Raw genomic sequence first — 22,422 nt, forward strand, 5'->3', positions numbered from 1 at the left:
TGACTCATTTTGTCCGAAAAAAACGCCATACTATACTATGACGTTTTTTATGACATTTTGAGGCCAAAAAAAATTTTGACTCATTTTGTCCGGAAAAAACGCCATACTATACTATGACGTTTTTTATGACATTTTGAGGCCAAAAAAAATTTTGACTATTTTTGCCCGAAAAAAACTCCATACTATACTATGACGTTTTTTATGACATTTTGAGGCCAAAAAAAATTTTGACTCATTTTGTCCGAAAAAAACGCCATACTATACTATGACGTTTTTTATGACATTTTGAGGCCAAAAAAAATTTCGAGTCTTTTTTGCCGATTTTGACGCCATACTATACTATGATGTTTTTTATGACATTTTGAGGCCAAAAAAAATTTTGACTCATTTTGTCCGGAAAAAAACGCCATACTATACTATGACGTTTTTTATGACATTTTGAGGCCAAAAAAAATTTTGACTATTTTTGCCCAAAAAAAACTCCATACTATACTATGACGTTTTTTATGACATTTTGAGGCCAAAAAAAATTTTGACTCATTTTGTCCGAAAAAAACGCCATACTATACTATGACGTTTTTTATGACATTTTGAGGCCAAAAAAAATTTCGAGTCTTTTTTGCCGATTTTGACGCCATACTATACTATGACGTTTTTTATGACTTTTTGAGGCCGAAAAAATTTTGACTTTTTTTGGCCGAAAAAAACGCCATACTATACTATGACGTTTTTTATGAATTTTTGAGCTAAAAAAAAATTTTGACTTTTTTTGCCCGAAAAAAACGACATACTATACTATGACGTTTTTCATGACTTTTTGAGCCAAAAAAAAATTTTGACTCTTTTTGCCCGAAAAAAACGCCATACTATACTATGACGTTTTTTATGACTTTTTGAGGCCGAAAAAAATTTTGACTTTTTTTGCCCGAAAAAAACGCCATACTATACTATGACGTTTTTTATGACATTTTGAGGCCAAAAAAATTTTTGACTCATTTTGTCCGAAAAAAACGCCATACTATACTATGACGTTTTTTATGACATTTTGAGGCCAAAAAAATTTTTGACTCATTTTGTCCGAAAAAAACGCCATACTATACTATGACGTTTTTTATGACATTTTGAGGCCAAAACAAATTTTGACTCATTTTGCCCGAAAAAAACGCCATACTATACTATGACGTTTTTTATGACATTTTGAGGCCAAAAAAATTTTTGACTCATTTTGTCCGAAAAAAACGCCATACTATACTATGACGTTTTTTATGACATTTTGAGGCCAAAAAAAATTTTGACTCATTTTGTCCGGAAAAAACGCCATACTATACTATGACGTTTTTTATGACATTTTGAGGCCAAAAAAAATTTTGACTCATTTTGTCCGAAAAAAAACGCCATACTATACTATGACGTTTTTTATGACATTTTGAGGCCAAAAAAAATTTTTGACTTTTTTTGCCCGAAAAAAACGCCATACTATACTATGACGTTTTTTATGACTTTTTGAGGCCGAAAAAATTTTGACTTTTTTTGGCCGAAAAAAACGCCATACTATACTATGACGTTTTTCATGACTTTTTGAGCTAAAAAAAAATTTTGACTTTTTTTGCCCGAAAAAAACGCCATACTATACTATGACGTTTTTTATGAATTTTTGAGCTAAAAAAAAATTTTGACTTTTTTTGCCCGAAAAAAACGACATACTATACTATGACGTTTTTCATGACTTTTGGAGCTAAAAAAAAATGTTGACTCTTTTTGCCCGAAAAAAAAGCCATACTATACTATGACGTTTTTTATGACTTTTTGAGGCCGAAAAAAATTTTGACTATTTTTGCCCGAAAAAAACGCCATACTATACTATGACGTTTTTTATGACATTTTGAGGCCAAAAAAATTTTTGACTCATTTTGTCCGAAAAAAACGCCATACTATACTATGACGTTTTTTATGACATTTTGAGGCCAAAAAAAATTTTGACTCATTTTGTCCGGAAAAAACGCCATACTATACTATGACGTTTTTTATGACATTTTGAGGCCAAAAAAAATTTTGACTATTTTTGCCCGAAAAAAACTCCATACTATACTATGACGTTTTTTATGACATTTTGAGGCCAAAAAAAATTTTGACTCATTTTGTCCGAAAAAAACGCCATACTATACTATGACGTTTTTTATGACATTTTGAGGCCAAAATAAATTTCGAGTCTTTTTTGCCGATTTTGACGCCATACTATACTATGACGTTTTTTATGACATTTTGAGGCCAAAAAAATTTTAGACTTTTTTTGCCCGAAAAAAACGCCATACTATACTATGACGTTTTTTATGACTTTTTGAGGCCGAAAAAATTTTGACTTTTTTTGGCCGAAAAAAAACGCCATACTATACTATGACGTTTTTCTTGACTTTTTGAGCTAAAAAAATTTTTTGACTTTTTTTGCCCGAAAAAAACGCCATACTATACTATGACGTTTTTTATGAATTTTTGAGCTAAAAAAAAATTTTGACTTTTTTTGCCCGAAAAAAACGACATACTATACTATGACGTTTTTCATGACTTTTTGAGCTAAAAAAAAATGTTGACTCTTTTTGCCCGAAAAAAACGCCATACTATACTATGACGTTTTTTATGACTTTTTGAGGCCGAAAAAAATTTTGACTTTTTTTGCCCGAAAAAAACGCCATACTATACTATGACGTTTTTTATGACATTTTGAGGCCAAAAAAATTTTTGACTCATTTTGTCCGAAAAAAACGCCATACTATACTATGACGTTTTTTATGACATTTTGAGGCCAAAACAAATTTTGACTCATTTTGCCCGAAAAAAACGCCATACTATACTATGACGTTTTTTATGACATTTTGAGGCCAAAAAAAATTTCGAGTCTTTTTTGCCGATTTTGACGCCATACTATACTATGACGTTTTTTATGACATTTTGAGGCCAAAAAAAATTTCGAGTCTTTTTTGCCGATTTTGACGCCATACCATACTATGACGTTTTTTATGACATTTTGAGGCCAAAAAAAATTTTGACTCATTTTGTCCGAAAAAAACGCCTTACTATACTATGACGTTTTTTATGACATTTTGAGGCCAAAAAAAATTTTGACTCATTTTGTCCGAAAAAAACGCCATACTATACTATGATGTTTTTTATGACATTTTGAGGCCAAAAAAAATTTTGGCTTTTTTTGCCCGAAAAAAACGCCATACTATACTATGACGTTTTTTATGACATTTTGAGGCCAAAAAAAATTTCGAGTCTTTTTTGCCGATTTTGACGCCATACTATACTATGACGTTTTTTATGACATTTTGAGGCCAAAAAAAATTTTGACTCATTTTTCCCGAAAAAAAGGCCATACTATACTATGACGTTTTTTATGACATTTTGAGGCCAAAAAAAATTTTGACTCATTTTGCCCGAAAAAAACGCCATACTATACTATGACGTTTTTTATGACATTTTGAGGCCAAAAAAAATTTTGACTCATTTTGTCCGAAAAAAACGCCATACTATACTATGACGTTTTTTATGACATTTTGAGGCCAAAAAAAATTTTGACTCATTTTGCCCGAAAAAAACGCCATACTATACTATGACGTTTTTTATGACATTTTGAGGCCAAAAAAAATTTCGAGTCTTTTTTGCCGATTTTGACGCCATACTATACTATGACGTTTTTTATGACATTTTGAGGCCAAAAAAAATTTTGACTCATTTTGTCCAAAAAAAAACGCCATACTATACTATGACGTTTTTTATGACATTTTGAGGCCAAAAAAAATTTTGACTCATTTTGCCCGAAAAAAACGCCATACTATACTATGACGTTTTTTATGACATTTTGAGGCCAAAAAAAATTTTGACTCATTTTGTCCGAAAAAAACGCCATACTATACTATGACGTTTTTTATGACATTTTGAGGCCAAAAAAAATTTTTGACTTTTTTTGCCCGAAAAAAACGCCATACTATACTATGACGTTTTTTATGACTTTTTGAGGCCGAAAAAATTTTGACTTTTTTTGGCCGAAAAAAACGCCATACTATACTATGACGTTTTTCATGACTTTTTGAGCTAAAAAAAAATTTTGACTTTTTTTGCCCGAAAAAAACGCCATACTATACTATGACGTTTTTTATGAATTTTTGAGCTAAAAAAAAATTTTGACTTTTTTTGCCCGAAAAAAACGACATACTATACTATGACGTTTTTCATGACTTTTGGAGCTAAAAAAAAATGTTGACTCTTTTTGCCCGAAAAAAACGCCATACTATACTATGACGTTTTTTATGACTTTTTGAGGCCGAAAAAAATTTTGACTATTTTTGCCCGAAAAAAACGCCATACTATACTATGACGTTTTTTATGACATTTTGAGGCCAAAAAAATTTTTGACTCATTTTGTCCGAAAAAAACGCCATACTATACTATGACGTTTTTTATGACATTTTGAGGCCAAAAAAAATTTTGACTCATTTTGTCCGGAAAAAACGCCATACTATACTATGACGTTTTTTATGACATTTTGAGGCCAAAAAAAATTTTGACTATTTTTGCCCGAAAAAAACTCCATACTATACTATGACGTTTTTTATGACATTTTGAGGCCAAAAAAAATTTTGACTCATTTTGTCCGAAAAAAACGCCATACTATACTATGACGTTTTTTATGACATTTTGAGGCCAAAATAAATTTCGAGTCTTTTTTGCCGATTTTGACGCCATACTATACTATGACGTTTTTTATGACATTTTGAGGCCAAAAAAATTTTTGACTTTTTTTGCCCGAAAAAAACGCCATACTGTACTATGACGTTTTTTATGACTTTTTGAGGCCGAAAAAATTTTGACTTTTTTTGGCCGAAAAAAACGCCATACTATACTTTGACGTTTTTCATGACTTTTTGAGCTAAAAAAATTTTTTGACTTTTTTTGCCCGAAAAAAACGCCATACTATACTATGACGTTTTTTATGAATTTTTGAGCTAAAAAAAAATTTTGACTTTTTTTGCCCGAAAAAAACGACATACTATACTATGACGTTTTTTATGACTTTTTGAGGCCGAAAAAAATGTTGACTCTTTTTGCCCGAAAAAAACGCCATACTATACTATGACGTTTTTTATGACATTTTGAGGCCAAAAAAATTTTTGACTCATTTTGTCCGAAAAAAACGCCATACTATACTATGACGTTTTTTATGACATTTTGAGGCCAAAACAAATTTTGACTCATTTTGCCCGAAAAAAACGCCATACTATACTATGACGTTTTTTATGACATTTTGAGGCCAAAAAAAATTTCGAGTCTTTTTTGCCGATTTTGACGCCATACTATACTATGACGTTTTTTATGACATTTTGAGGCCAAAAAAAATTTCGAGTCTTTTTTGCCGATTTTGACGCCATACCATACTATGACGTTTTTTATGACATTTTGAGGCCAAAAAAAATTTTGACTCATTTTGTCCGAAAAAAACGCCTTACTATACTATGACGTTTTTTATGACATTTTGAGGCCAAAAAAAATTTTGACTCATTTTTGCCCGAAAAAAACGCCATACTATACTATGACGTTTTTTATGACATTTTGAGGCCAAAAAAATTTTTGAGTCTTTTTTGCCGATTTTGACGCCATACTATACTATGACGTTTTTTATGACATTTTGAGGCCAAAAAAAATTTTGACTCATTTTGCCCGAAAAAAACGCCATACTATACTATGACGTCTTTTATGACATTTTGAGGCCAAAAAAAATTTTGACTCATTTTGTCCGAAAAAAACGCCATACTATACTATGACGTTTTTTATGACATTTTGAGGCCAAAAAAAATTTTGACTCATTTTGCCCGAAAAAAACGCCATACTATACTATGACGTTTTTTATGACATTTTGAGGCCAAAAAAAATTTCGAGTCTTTTTTGCCGATTTTGACGCCATACTATACTATGACGTTTTTTATGACATTTTGAGGCCAAAAAAAATTTTGACTCATTTTGTCCGAAAAAAAACGCCATACTATACTATGACGTTTTTTATGACATTTTGAGGCCAAAAAAAATTTTGACTCATTTTGCCCGAAAAAAACGCCATACTATACTATGACGTTTTTTATGACATTTTGAGGCCAAAAAAAATTTTGACTCATTTTGTCCGAAAAAAACGCCATACTATACTATGACGTTTTTTATGACATTTTGAGGCCAAAAAAAATTTCGAGTCTTTTTTGCCGATTTTGACGCCATACTATACTATGACGTTTTTTATGACATTTTGAGGCCAAAAAAATTTTTTGACTTTTTTTGCCCGAAAAAAACGCCATACTATACTATGACGTTTTTTATGACTTTTTGAGGCCGAAAAAATTTTGACTTTTTTTGGCCGAAAAAAACGCCATACTATACTATGACGTTTTTCATGACTTTTTGAGCTAAAAAAAATTTTTGACTTTTTTTGCCCGAAAAAAACGCCATACTATACTATGACGTTTTTTATGACATTTTGAGGCCAAAAAAAATTTCGAGTCTTTTTTGCCGATTTTGACGCCATACTATAATATGACGTTTTTTATGACATTTTGAGGCCAAAAAAATTTTTGATTCTTTTGGCCCGAAAAAAACGCCATACTATACTATGACGTTTTTTATGACATTTTGAGGCCAAAAAAGATTTTGACTTTTTTTGCCCGAAAAAAACGCCATACTATACTATGACGTTTTTTATGACATTTTGAGGCCAAAAAAAATTTCGAGACTTTTTTGCCGATTTTGACGCCATACTATACTATGACGTTTTTTATGACATTTTGAGGCCAAAAAAAATTTTGACTCATTTTGTCCGAAAAAAACGCCATACTATACTATGACGTTTTTTATGACATTTTGAGGCCAAAAAAAATTTCGAGTCTTTTTTGCCGATTTTGACGCCATACTATACTATGACGTTTTTTATGACATTTTGAGGCCAAAAAAAATTTTGACTCATTTTGTCCGAAAAAAACGCCATACTATACTATGACGTTTTTTATGACATTTTGAGGCCAAAACAAATTTTGACTCATTTTGCCCGAAAAAAAACGCCATACTATACTATGACGTTTTTTATGACATTTTGAGGCCAAAAAAAATTTTGACTCATTTTGTCCGAAAAAAACGCCATACTATACTATGACGTTTTTTATGACATTTTGAGGCCAAAAAAAATTTGGACTTTTTTTGCCCGAAAAAAACGCCATACTATACTATGACGTTTTTTATGACATTTTGAGGCCAAAAAAAATTTTGACTATTTTTGCCAGAAAAAAACTCCATACTATACTATGACGTTTTTTATGACATTTTGAGGCCCAAAAAAATTTTGACTCATTTTGTCCGAAAAAAAACGCCATACTATACTATGACGTTTTTTATGACATTTTGAGGCCAAAAAAAATTTCGAGTCTTTTTTGCCGATTTTGACGCCATACTATACTATGACGTTTTTTATGACATTTTGAGGCCAAAAAAATTTTTTGACTTTTTTTGCCCGAAAAAAACGCCATACTATACTATGACGTTTTTTATGACTTTTTGAGGCCGAAAAAATTTTGACTTTTTTTGGCCGAAAAAAACGCCATACTATACTATGACGTTTTTCATGACTTTTTGAGCTAAAAAAAAATTTTGACTTTTTTTGCCCGAAAAAAACGCCATACTATACTATGACGTTTTTTATGACATTTTGAGGCCAAAAAAAATTTCGAGTCTTTTTTGCCGATTTTGACGCCATACTATAATATGACGTTTTTTATGACATTTTGAGGCCAAAAAATTTTTTGACTCTTTTGGCCCGAAAAAAACGCCATACTATACTATGACGTTTTTTATGACATTTTGAGGCCAAAAAAGATTTTGACTTTTTTTGGCCGAAAAAAACGCCATACTATACTATGACGTTTTTTATGACATTTTGAGGCCAAAAAAAATTTCGAGACTTTTTTGCTGATTTTGACGCCATACTATACTATGACGTTTTTTATGACATTTTGAGGCCAAAAAAAATTTTGACTCATTTTGTCCGAAAAAAACGCCATACTATACTATGACGTTTTTTATGACATTTTGAGGCCAAAAAAAATTTCGAGTCTTTTTTGCCGATTTTGACGCCATACTATACTATGACGTTTTTTATGACATTTTGAGGCCAAAAAAAATTTTTAACTTTTTTTGCCCGAAAAAAACGCCATACTATACTATGACGTTTTTTATGACATTTTGAGGCCAAAAAAAATTTTGACTATTTTTGCCCAAAAAAAACTCCATACTATACTATGACGTTTTTTATGACATTTTGAGGCCAAAAAAAATTTTGACTTTTTTTGGCCGAAAAAAACGCCATACTATACTATGACGTTTTTTATTACATTTTGAGGCCATAAAAATTTTTGACTTTTTTTGCCCGAAAAAAACGCCATACTATACTATGACGTTTTTTATGACATTTTGAGGCCAAAAAAAATTTCGAGTCTTTTTTGCCGATTTTGACGCCATACTATACTATGACGTTTTTTATGACATTTTGAGGGCAAAAAAAATTTTGACTCATTTTGTCCGAAAAAAACGCCATACTATACTATGACGTTTTTTATGACATTTTGAGGCCAAAAAAATTTTTGACTTTCTTTGCCCGAAAAAAACGCCATACTATACTATGACGTTTTTTATGAATTTTTGAGCTAAAAAAAAATTTTGACTTTTTTTGCTCGAAAAAAACGACATACTATACTATGACGTTTTTCATGACTTTTTGAGCTAAAAAAATTTTTTGACTTTTTTTGCCCGAAAAAAACGCCATACTATACTATGACGTTTTTTATGACTTTTTGAGGCCGAAAAAAATTTTGACTTTTTTTGCCCGAAAAAAACGCCATACTATACTATGACGTTTTTTATGACTTTTTGAGGCCGAAAAAAAGTTTGACTCTTTTTGCCCGAAAAAAACGCCATACTATACTATGACGTTTTTTATGACTTTTTGAGCTAAAAAAAAATTTAGACTTTTTTTTGGCCGAAAAAAACGCCATACTATACTATGACGTTTTTTATGACATTTTGAGGCCAAAAAAATTTCGAGTCTTTTTTGCCGATTTTGACGCCATACTATACTATGACGTTTTTTATGACATTTTGAGGCCAAAAAAAATTTTGACTCATTTTGTCCGGAAAAAACGCCATACTATACTATGACGTTTTTTATGACATTTTGAGGCCAAAAAATTTTTTTGACTTTTTTTGCCCGAAAAAAACGCCATACTATACTATGACGTTTTTTATGAAATTTTGAGGCCAAAAAAAATGTTGACTTTCTTTGGCCGAAAAAAACGCCATACTATACTATGACGTTTTTTATGACATTTTGAGGCCAAAAAAATTTTTGACTTTTTTTGCCCGAAAAAAACGCCATGACGTTTTTTATGACATTTTGAGGCCAAAAAAAATTTTGACTTTCTTTGTTCGATTTTGACGCCATACTATACTATGACGTTTTTTATGACATTTTGAGGCCAAAAAAAATTTTGACTTTCTTTGTTCGATTTTGACGCCATACTATACTATGACGTTTTTTATGACATTTTGAGGCCAAAAAAAATTTTGACTCATTTTGTCCGAAAAAAAGGCCATACTATACTATGACATTTTTTATGACATTTTGAGGCCAAAAAAATTTTTGACTTTTTTTGCCCGAAAAAAACGCCATGACGTTTTTTATGACATTTTGAGGCCAAAAAAAATTTTGACTTTCTTTGTTCGATTTTGACGCCATACTATACTATGACGTTTTTTATGACATTTTGAGGCCAAAAAAAATTTTGACTTTCTTTGTTCGATTTTGACGCCATACTATACTATGACGTTTTTTATGACATTTTGAGGCCAAAAAAAATTTTGACTCATTTTGTCCGAAAAAAAGGCCATACTATACTATGACATTTTTTATGACATTTTGAGGCCAAAAAAAATTTTGACTTTCTTTGTTCGATTTTGACGCCATACTATACTATGACGTTTTTTATGACATTTTGAGGCCAAAAAAAATTTTGACTTTCTTTGTTCGATTTTGACGCCATACTATACTATGACGTTTTTTATGACATTTTGAGGCCAAAAAAAATTTTGACTCATTTTGTCCGAAAAAAAGGCCATACTATACTATGACATTTTTTATGACATTTTGAGGCCAAAAAAAATTTTGACTCATTTTGCCCGAAAAAAACGCCATACTATACTATGACGTTTTTTATGACATTTTGAGGCCAAAAAAAATTTTGACTCATTTTGTCCGAAAAAAACGCGATACTATACTATGACGTTTTTTATGACATTTTGAGGCCAAAAAAAATTTTGACTTTCTTTGGCCGAAAAAAACGCCATACTATACTATGACGTTTTTTATGACATTTTGAGGCCAAAAAAAATTTTGACTTTTTTTGCCCGAAAAAAACGCCATACTATACTATGACGTTTTTTATGACATTTTGAGGTCAAAAAGAATTTTGACTATTTTTGCCCAAAAAAACGCCATACTATACTATGACGTTTTTTATGACATTTTGAGGCCAAAAAAAATTTTGACTTTTTTTGCCCGAAAAAAACGCCATACTATACTATGACGTTTTTTATGACATTTTGAGGCCAAAAAAAATTTTGACTTTCTTTGTTCGATTTTGACGCCATACTATACTATGACGTTTTTTATGACATTTTGAGGCCAAAAAAAATTTCGAGTCTTTTTTGCAGATTTTGACGCCATACTATACTATGACGTTTTTTATAACATTTTGAGGCCAAAAAAAATTTTGACTCATTTTGTCCGAAAAAAACGCCATACTATACTATGACGTTTTTTATGACATTTTGAGGCCAAAAAAAATTTTGACTCTTTTTGCCCGAAAAAAACGCCATACTATACTATGACGTTTTTTATGACATTTTGAGGCCAAAAAAATTTTTGACTCATTTTGTCCGAAAAAAACGCCATACTATACTATGACGTTTTTTATGACATTTTGAGGCCAAAAAAAATTTCGAGTCTTTTTTGCCGATTTTGACGCCATACTATACTATGACGTTTTTTATGACATTTTGAGGCCAAAAAAAATTTTGACTCATTTTGTCCGAAAAAAACGCCATACTATACTATGACGTTTTTTATGACATTTTGAGGCCAAAAAAAATTTTGACTCATTTTGTCCGAAAAAAACGCCATACTATACTATGACGTTTTTTATGACATTTTGAGGCCAAAAAAAAATTTGACTTTCTTTGGCCGAAAAAAACGCCATACTATACTATGACGTTTTTTATGAAATTTTGAGGCCAAAAAAAATTTTGACTTTTTTTGCCCGCAAAAAACGCCATACTATACTATGACGTTTTTTATGACATTTTGAGGCCCAAAAAAATTTTGACTTTTTTTGCCCGAAAAAAACGCCATACTATACTATGACGTTTTTTATGACATTTTGAGGCCCAAAAAAATTTCGAGTCTTTTTTGCCGATTTTGACGCCATACTATACTATGACGTTTTTTATGACATTTTGAGGCCAAAAAAAATTTTGACTTTTTTTGCCCGAAAAAAACGCCATACTATACTATGACGTTTTTTATGACATTTTGAGGCCCAAAAAAATTTCGAGTCTTTTTTGCCGATTTTGACGCCATACTATACTATGACGTTTTTTATGACATTTTGAGGCCAAAAAAAATTTGGACTTTTTTTGCCCGAAAAAAACGCCATACTATACTATGACGTTTTTTATTACATTTTGAGGCCATAAAAATTTTTGACTTTTTTTGCCCGAAAAAAACGCCATACTATACTATGACGTTTTTTATGACATTTTGAGGCCAAAAAAAATTTCGAGTCTTTTTTGCCGATTTTGACGCCATACTATACTATGACGTTTTTTATGACATTTTGAGGCCAAAAAAAATTTTGACTCATTTTGTCCGAAAAAAACGCCATACTATACTATGACGTTTTTTATGACATTTTGAGGCCAAAAAAATTTTTGACTTTCTTTGGCCGAAAAAAACGCCATACTATACTATGACGTTTTTTATGACATTTTGAGGCCTTACTAAAGTATGACTTTTTTTGGCATATTTTGACGCCATACTATATTATGATGTTTTTTATGACATTTTGAGGCCTTACAAAAGTATGACTTTTTTTTGGCGTATTTTGACGCCATGCCTGTCTTTTGTACATGTATGTCTCTGTATATCTGGAGAGCAAGTGAGATTCGGGCTGTTGGAAAGAAAAGAAGATAGTGGAGGTATTGTTGCATTTGGGCTCCATTTACTTGGAGCCATAAATGCCTGTTTATGTCAGTGTGCCATGTGAGCTATGTAATGGAAATACATACATTTTACATAGATGAGTTAACATGGAGTTGTCATGATAAGCTGTGCAGATTTAGGATTTTTTGTGGATCTTACATCATCAATCTATTAGCAGGGCACTGCAGGGAATTGAACCCCACCCTAGTGTACTAGGTGTACCATAACCAGTGCCTTTTGCTTTTTGAAGTGATGTAAAGGTAAAGCAAAATTCATTTGCACTGAATGCATTTCAACATCATTTCTTAAATATTGTGTCATCAACATATCTAATTACAATGAGATATGGCATTCATGGAAATGCTGTTGTAATGTATGAAAGAAAACCTTACTTTGAATAATGTATATGACACATATGTAGGTATTACTGCTATAGAATCAAAGCATGGATTTATGACATAATTTATAATGTGTTTTGTATTTTTGTGTTACGTCTGTGAGTAAGTGGTGATGTACATGACTGTATATGATTTGAAATAGTTCTTAATTGTTGATAAAGTACAGAAAGCAAAGGATTTGGTCATGTAAAGAGCACACAAACAGTAGAAATGTAGAAAATGCACCAGAGCTCTGTTGTGCTCAAGCAATAAAAACAAGTTCAGCAAAACAGGTAAAAAAGACTGAAACATATCTATGTTCTGCATCATATCTGAACTACCCCAAAGCTAGAACTGTTTAAATGTTTTAATAACACCTGTGTACATCAACAAGCCACAACCATTGTAAAATTGCTTTTAATCACTAAAACATTCTCAACCTCCATCCACAAACTCTAACCAACACTAAGGTGATTTACAAATAACACACTGTCCATCAAACCAAATTACATTTTTATCTGCACAGATAATTCATCTTACAATGCAGATCAATATTTGTACTGCCAAAATAAACCCCATCAAACCAAAAACCAACACACTATACAAATTATACAAAGATTTAACTATTACCAAATCATCCACATGGCAAAAATGTCTACCTAAACTCACTGTCTTTGGCAGAATTCCCAAAACAAAAGGAGGTGTGGCCACAGACATCATTCATCAATCATAAGACACCACTGAACCAAACAACTAGTCGCACTCAACTAAAGTCCCACCTCCCAACATTTAATCATGAAATGTGTATGGTTAAAATACAAATTACACAATGCTTGGAAAAACAATGTCTAACTTTTAACAACAGGCTCCATTAACCTGCTTCATCAACGTCTCTCAAACTAAACACTGACTGCGTCAGTTACCCTCTAACAAACTTCATGATTGTTTTTCATAATATCTTAACTTTCTTGTAACCACATTACACATGTTGTCACATAAACACAACTCACTCAAAGTACAAATGTCCATCAAAATTAACTTTTTCATATATATATCCACAAATACCAGGATATATTTAACCAAGGACATCCTGGTATTCTTAACATATGTGGCTGAAAATAACACCATTGAATTGTCTACACAAACTCTAAACAACACTAAAGTAATTTACAAATAACACACTGTCCATTAAACCAAATTACTGTTTGCTCTGCACAGATAATCAGGATGACCTTCACACTCTCAACTCATTTATATGCTCATATGATGATACACTCATAGCACCCCCTGCTGGGAGGGGGCCATGTCTGTTCTGTTGCTGTATACTGCTGTGCTTCTCTGGGGAGAAGAGCAGGAGAGAGGAGAGGACATAGGAGGACTCTTGTGTGTGGCTGCGCTGGCTGCGACTCCCGTGGGTCGCAAGGGGTGTGAGAGCCCATCATCACTGCTCGCAGCTTTAATTACTTTTGCTTTTCATACTGTTTGGTTCTCAGGCTTAGTTCGATATGAATTAAAAAAGATATTTCCTTGTCTCTTTTCACACAGAGTTGGCAGTCAAGGCTGTTTTTTTTTTCCGTGTGGGGCCAAAGATGCTCAGTCCCCACTGAGTGTTCCTGCTTTCATCCTTGGATCTGATCAATAATGGATAGAACTCCCACAGCCTTGCAGGCAGGGATTGCTTGAAAAAAAACTTGGAAAACCAGCCGCAGTTCTGCCAGTCCCGGAGTGTTGTGCCGGAGACAGGGCCACGCTTGGCCGCCAATTAGCACCAACATTTTACAGTCGCTCGCTGGGTGTGACTGTTTAGAGGCATGCTCAAAGACACATGCACACACTGACAGACTCTTCTGGAGAGCTGCTGACCTACTCCCCTAACCACTTTATTGATCTATGGGCCAAAGATGTGAAAGCCTATTGAGGTCATCATTAATGATTCATCATATCCAGAAAATGTCAAATGTGGCTTATGTGGCTTGGGAGCGAAAACATGAATGCATCAGATGTTATGGACTCATAAACATGTGGGAGCTTTGAAGAAATCTTCTTTGCATCTATATGAATCATACATGTGAGAAGAGAGGATACCGAGTATAGAGACGGCTATCAGTTAGGGTGATGCAACCATTTCATCATGATTTCTTCTGATACTGTCACTCACTTTACTCTGGACTCCCACGGAGAACTATATGTTATTCTGAATAATCTTCCACTTGGCCCTGTCTCTGTCTTCTGTGTTGGCCTCCGGCATGGAGCAGAGTGGGATTCAGCAGGACTGATATAAGTACAGTACATGCGTGTGAAAGTATGCAGTCTTTGCTTATCTGACGCTTTTAGTCCACGCAGTTGTCCTTTGATAAATATTCTAGCACACGCACAGGCAGACACACAGACATGTATATACACAATGCATTAGCTATTCCACCAGGACCCACACACATGCATGCTATCCCACAGGGACAGATCAAATGTAGCAGCCATGCACTCTGAGACATGCAATCGCTGTGCATTTTTTCCCAGCCTTATATACAGCAAATACACGTAAATACCACATAAAAGAACTTTGATGCCTATCCTCTACGGTGCTGTAATATGAGGGATTCCCTGCAGTTCTTGGAATGACGTGCTAAACTTCACATTTGTATTCACATTTGTATTCCCTGGACTGCTTGTGGAGGTTCTGTAGTTTGGGGCCCTCCTCCACAGCCCTGCAGACTGGGGTTCCTGGGTTCTATCACAGTGGTCCATTGACAGACTCAAAGGTTAGGATTTATGGGTCAGGCCAAGCACAGGCTGGTCCTTGTGTGTGCCCCAGACAACACTGGAGCAGGGGACATAAATCTGACTTTATGAGGGGAACTCTCTCAACCTCTAAAAAACAGAATCTCCATTTAAGGCAGAACATGACTATATCCTTCTGATTTTTACTTGTGCTTTTATCTCACTTTTTTTTTTAAATAATCACACCATCTCTCTTAAAGTCATCATGCACATCAAAATCACTATCAATTTACCAAATATACCAAATTACAAGTCATATTACACTGCAATACTGAGCACTGAGCATCAAATATTTGAGACTAAAGAGTTAGATTATCTGTAGTAATTTATAAAAATAAGAGATTATTGTTTAAATAAAAATAAAAAAATATAAAGTCCAAAACACCACAAGGTAATATTCAAATGCTGTGTATGTGGACTTTCTGTTTTAAAAAAATCTCAAATAAAGAAACTTGCAAACTTAAAGATCCCCCCCAGAGATGTTTTAAGACATATAAAAATATTTTGCTCAGGAAAATAATTTTGGTCTAGTATGGTTATTTACATGTTTTCGTTTCATTCGTTTTGTTTCATCTTAAACTAGTTTTTAAGCTGAGCACAGAGAGACGTTGCCCCCTTCAGGAAATAAATGTAAAACAATTATTATACACAGGGAAGCTCAAACAATAAGCAAAACACATTTTTGAGTTGTGAGCCACTTTAAAAACGAACTGAGTACACCTTAACATTAAAGTATAGGTTCAACAGGATGTGCCATACTGTATAACTCAAAGAGACAGTGCAGGTAATTCACCAGACATTAGTAGAACCATCCCTGTTATTTCGTCCCTTTCACTTCTCGCCACTCCACAGTGTGAACCCGCATTAGATCAGGCCCATATCTCTAACTGAACAATGACTTCATGTCTCTGCAGTTAATTATCTGTCTGATCCATACCATAGAGAAGAATGAATGAACTCCAACACTGTGCTCCATACATAGCCTGCACTAATGTTCTTTCCATATAGGCAGGCACAGGCAGAGTCATGAGACAGAGCTATTAAACCAATGTAATGAGTTTACGTATGAGTAATGGCTGCACACTTACTTGTACAGAGAGCTCTCTGCACACAGTTTCTAAATCAGTTCCTCTACTGATCCGAGTACAGCAAATCTTATGACTAATTTTGCAGGTTGGGGAATAATTTTGAGCAAACAACTCCTGCATGAAGATTTGTGTGTAGCATGTACGCACTTTATATCACCTATACAATAAATGTGGCGCAGTCATGTACACCACTACTGTATGGTATATAAATTCAAAGAGGCTCTCAGTTTCAGTGAGATCTCCAGTGTCTGATCTAATACGTGTACAGTATATTGGCTTGAAATGGCTATAATGGCCCCAGATGTGATGCAGTGTATGTGCTAGTCCTGCATCAGTGCTTTTAAACACCTCAGCCATCATTCTGCAGCACTGGTGTTTATTTAAATGGATTTGGCCTGCTTAGGCTGTAAAGAGAGAGGGCATAAAACACTGAGGGCCGGTGAATTACCAGCAATAAAGCTGCGAGACGAGCCTGTTGACGGAGCTAAGCTGAGGTGGGCCAAACTAGGCCATGCAGGACTACCAAATCCCCAAGCTTGCCTCTAACAACAGTCTGAATTCTTGCTAATTGTCTCTCCTTGTCATCCCTGTTTACTCAAGCCTCACCACTCTCTCTGCCATAATGGATTCAGGGGCCTGACAAGCTATGTTTGATTGATTTCTCTCCCTGACCACTCAGTGGAAGGACTCCTGGCTGCGTGCCAGCTGTACAGTGGGTTGTCCCTGGTGTGTGTGTGTGTGTCTGCAGTAGCACACACATTGTGATGTGTGCGTGCACAGATGGAGCCACTATAGCATAACCGCCACGCTATAACTCTACAGTAGGATACTGTGGTGTACAGCGCTCTGCCCGGAGGGTGTCATTAACATTTAGAAACAGCCCCGGCATCAGTCACACTGCCTCTGCTTAGGTGTGTTTAACCTTTCTATATGGAAGGATACAGCAGGCAGAACAGAGGGGATTTAACAAAGAAATAGACCTCCTAGAATGGGGAGACGTATTAAAATGTAAAGTGAAGTTTAACAGAGGGCACTACAAAGGAACAGCATATTTCCATATATATATGATTTGGGCGTTTGTGATAATGAAAGTCAAAGCAAAGTCGTAACGGTTTGATTTATGTCCTGAAAGAGTGGAAAAAGTTGGATTGGAGCACTTATCAAATTTGAACTTCTTTTCTGTTCTATGGAGTCTGACTCTGTGCTGTCTCAGGTTTTATGTGTGTCAGGGCTGAGCAGTTCTCATGATGGATGTGCAGGGGCTGTCATCTCCAGATATCCTCAGTTAAGATGATAGATCCAAGCTCGCGAGGAGGTCGATTAAAGTTCACAGCTCTGGAGTTAAACTTTAACTTGCATTGTGCTTTCCCTCGAGTCAGATATTCTGCTGATGACGACGGAGACGATTCTACTGATGTTTACTCCTCTCAGCGTATGGCGAGAGTCCGTTCGGCACACTGGGCAGAGCTGATGGTTTTAAATCACTGTGTCTGTTGAACATCTGCAAGATATGGCTGTGTGTGAATGTTTGTGTGTGTGTGTGTGTGTGTGTGTGTGTGTGTGTGTAAGAGAGAGAGAGAGCGGCAGAGAGAGAGTGAGAGAGCTATTCTCATTATCGCTGAATAACTAAGTAAGCCCTGGCATGCCAATTATGTAGTGTGGCTGTCAAAGTTGTTAACATGTCTATACGCAGATGTTGTGGCAAATCACTTATATTGATACTGAGTAAATCTACATGAGTATTGTATTTGGCTTTCATGTAGTGTTTAGCTTTACGTTCAACCTTTTAAAACAGCGATATAATTAGACGCCTTTAGCACATTTTCATGGACCGGAATATAATCTTGACACCGTTTACGTCAAATATGCAAAACGCAGTTGTTGCTGGTAAATGCCTCAAAATATCATAAAGTGACAGGATTCAGTGATCTCAAAACATGCATCAGAATTAAAGAGCGCTGCAAAAAGCACGAAATATGCTATATACCATCTAAATCCAGTAATCTAATGGTAAATTATGAAACACGATTAAATAAAAAGGGCAGCATTAGCCATAGCTGTCAGCTTAAACTGATTGATAGACTGCACCAGTTGTGGCAGACAGGGTGAAGTATTGAGTGTTTGAAGCTGTGTGTGTGTGTGTGTGTGTGTGTGTGTGTGTGTGTGTGTGTGTGTGTGTGTGTGTGCGTGTGTGTGTGTGTGTGTAATTGCATGTTTTACAACTATTATCAGAGAGGTAAATCACTTTATGAGGCAAGCTCACATTGTGATGAATTTAATGCAGCCCATACTCACTTTGTCAAACACAGAAGGTATGTATGTAAAATTGTAATCAGGGACTAATCCTTCCATGTGTCTAATGACATAAATGGATACACAGCTGACTGTAGTAGAGAGTGATTACTCTGTTGTGAGTTCTTAGTTATGAATAGATCCTACAAGACCTGGTTTAGAACAGGCTTAAAGTAAAACCTAATTAGAAAAGACCCTTGTGCTATCCTTAAGCTGCATCCTTTAATTCGGAGTGCATTCACAGGAATAAGACTATTAAATGACAGATTATGGTATTTCGAATGTGGTGGTGTTTAGTGAGTATTGGAGGCTGTGGTTTGACTGACAAACAGGCTGAAACCAGAAATACACATTCCGAAAACAACTGTCAGATTTGATATCAATGCTGTAAAGTCTTAAATGTGAAGCTTAAATTGGTACCTCAGAGCTGATGTTTAAGGGTGAGCTAGATTTTATTGGTGTAGTTCAAACTTTAAAGTTTGAATCTGAACAGGTCATTGCTGTATAAAAAGTGACTTAGTCTTAGTCTGCTCTTAGAACTGCTCAAAGCAATGACAACAAACAACAGTCATATGTTTGTAATGATCTCTAGATTTGTGATGTCTGAGTCCTCATTTGAAATCATCATCTTAGCCAGAGTGAATGTGTTGGATTGTGAGACACGGGTCAGACTGTGGTCCAGATTTTTCTCCTGTATCAGAGAGAAAACATCATCCCTCTGAGAAAGAAAAAGCCTGTTTGTGGAACATAAAATATTATATGGTAAGAGTACATGTATGGTTTCCCTAACTATGAAAGGTAACACATTACAATATGGTACACAAAACTGTCTGTAGTTGCTAAGGGACATGTGAAGAACAACCTGAAAGTTGATGAGTTGTTAATAAGTTGTTCCCTGATGACTCAGATGCCAGAATTATGAAATAGATGCTGATGAGTTACTAGAGATCAGACTGTGAGATACTGAATTAACAAACCATGAGTTATTAAGTTGCTCTTAAATACCTGTTAATCAACACACTGACCACTTTCATCATGAGTCATTCCTGATTAACTGTGAACTCACCGCTGAGCAGCACAGAACAGCAACTACTCATGCATCACTGATCGCTTAACCATTACCCACCTCACTATTACTGAACATTTTTGTGCACCCCACAGTAAAGTGAAACATCCTACAGTTGTTATTTTCTGATGCATTAGTCATTCAGTTTGTGTTTGGTGTAATTGCCTTTCCACACAGATTCATGGTGAAATCTTTGACTTTAGCTCAAATGATACTGTGTTTATGAAATTTATTTTTTAAGTCGTCTGCATGGCTAATGCATCAGAAAGTAACATGGATGTGAATGCATTTGGGGTGAAAGAAAAAGACTGCTGAGTGATCGGTGATGTGTGAGAAGTTACTGTTGTCAATTCACAGATATTGATGGACAACTTATTACCTCATCGTTAATATTCATTGTCATCTCTGTCTGTTCTGTAATAAGTCATCTCCTGAATCATTCCTCACTTGTTCCTTAATAACTACGCACAGTTTTGTGTCCTCTATTGTGAAGTGTTACCCTATAAAATCCTCTTTACCATAAACTGAAGTGGGTCTTTTCCAAATTTTAACAACTGAACTGAGTTCAGATTGGAGTGACAGACGACCGGCAGGTTTCAAACCATCAGTCAGTGCATTTGACAGCTCTTCTGTGTCATACTGTCTGGCCCGGCCCAATAGTCCAGTTCCCACACTGACTGCAGAGGGAAAAGAGGAAAGGAAAGGTGGGAAGAGCTCCACTTCAAAAGGAAATCAAAGGATGAGAACAAGGACACTTGTGCCGTTATGCTTGGACATGAAAGGAAGAGCAAACACCTGGAGCCTGAGCCAGTCCAAATGAAACTGGAGAGGAAACATAGGAACATTTAGATCTGACAGGAAGAGGAAGATGATGAAGGTGGAACAAGATACTAGCCCCTGCAATCATTCACAGTGAATCTAATGGTTGTTTTACTGCCATCGCTGGCACTACAAAATATGACTTTTGTATGATGTGGTTAAAAATAATAATCCCTTTCTCTGCAGTGAGAACAATCAAAATAAAGGATATTTTCCCTTCATAAATGGCCCTCTTTTTTTATTGATTCTGCTGCGCTGACATTTGAGATGACTGCAGCAAAGAGAGATGAAGATCAACAAACTTGAAGGTGTACTCAAGGCCACCAGAGGACCACAATTCTACCGCTTTAAATGGATATTTCCCATGTGGATTGCTTGTCTTTTATGACTTAGTTTCAACTGCACAACAACAGCTCTCAGCATGGCGTAAGTTTAAAGGAAAAAAAAATGCATTTTATTCACACACACCAAGAGGATACTGAACACAGCAGTCAAAGCCCAGCCCGAGATTCTTCGTGATGTGCACAAAGAAAAGAAGAGGAGCAAAGTATGAACACAATGAGATGCACACAGGAGTTTGAAGAGCCAGACCAAGACAGGCGGTCCCAAGAGGTTTGATTACAAATGCTGTGAGCTTTTCGCCATCACAAACAAACAAGAATCGGCTCAAAGAGGGAGTCGAATTCAAAGTAAAACTAGACATTAACTTTCATCTTCTGGCGCCTTCATCAGTTTTTGATCAGCGAAAAGGTAAATGCTTTGGTTCTGAGTGCATTAATGCTACAAAAGTTCTCTGTTCCAAAATCTCTTTATTTATTTATTTTTGCTTTGACATAAGAGATAAATTGTGCTAATTGAGGACAGTGAAAAAACTTCCAAAATTCAAACTTGCTGTTTGTTTGAAAATGACGTGACAACTGTAGCAGTTCTGCTCGATAAATCCAAATGTGATGCCTCTGAGGCTGCAGCTTTATTTCTGTCACACGATGCATCGAAACACATGAAACACATTATGTTTTAATCCATATGTGCGACTGATGAGTGTAATCAAGTATGGATGTTTTCGAATCTCTGCAGAATTCGTAGGAATGTGACAGAGCTACGCCAGGATGAGATGTGGGATCACAACTCTCATCACACCCAAAGTGTGTGTGTGTGTGTGAGAGAGAGAGAGAGAGAGTGTGTGTGACCTTAGCACCAAGACAACTGATTATTTCTGGATATGGAGTAAATGAGAATAATTTTCTCTTTGATGAGCTTTTGCTTAAGTCTGTCAGACGCTTGCCTTCACGCTTCTGCAAGATAGTGAGATGACATCATATTTGGGTGCGTGCGCGCGCGCGCGCACACACACACACGTGCCAAAGGTAAATGCATTGAGATTTTTCAGATACACTCAGGTCAAACTCTCTTGATATATTCACTGCCTGCCTGTGGCTCAGTGTTTTGAATTACTTGTATGGTAATTTTAGAGAAACTATACATTTAAAAGAGCCCATTTCTATGGCTGTGAAGAGATACGGGCGGTTTAGGTCAGAGTAGCTCGTGCACCCATTTTCTCCATCAAACACCCACCGAGTGAGCCATTCAAATCTATACAGCCTCGCCCGCTTCTCTATTCAGTGCTCATTTAGCCATAGAAAGATGGGAGGAGATGAAGGG

This window comes from Toxotes jaculatrix, chromosome 13 (genome assembly GCF_017976425.1).
Source record: "Toxotes jaculatrix isolate fToxJac2 chromosome 13, fToxJac2.pri, whole genome shotgun sequence".
Taxonomy (NCBI): Eukaryota; Metazoa; Chordata; class Actinopteri; family Toxotidae; genus Toxotes; species Toxotes jaculatrix.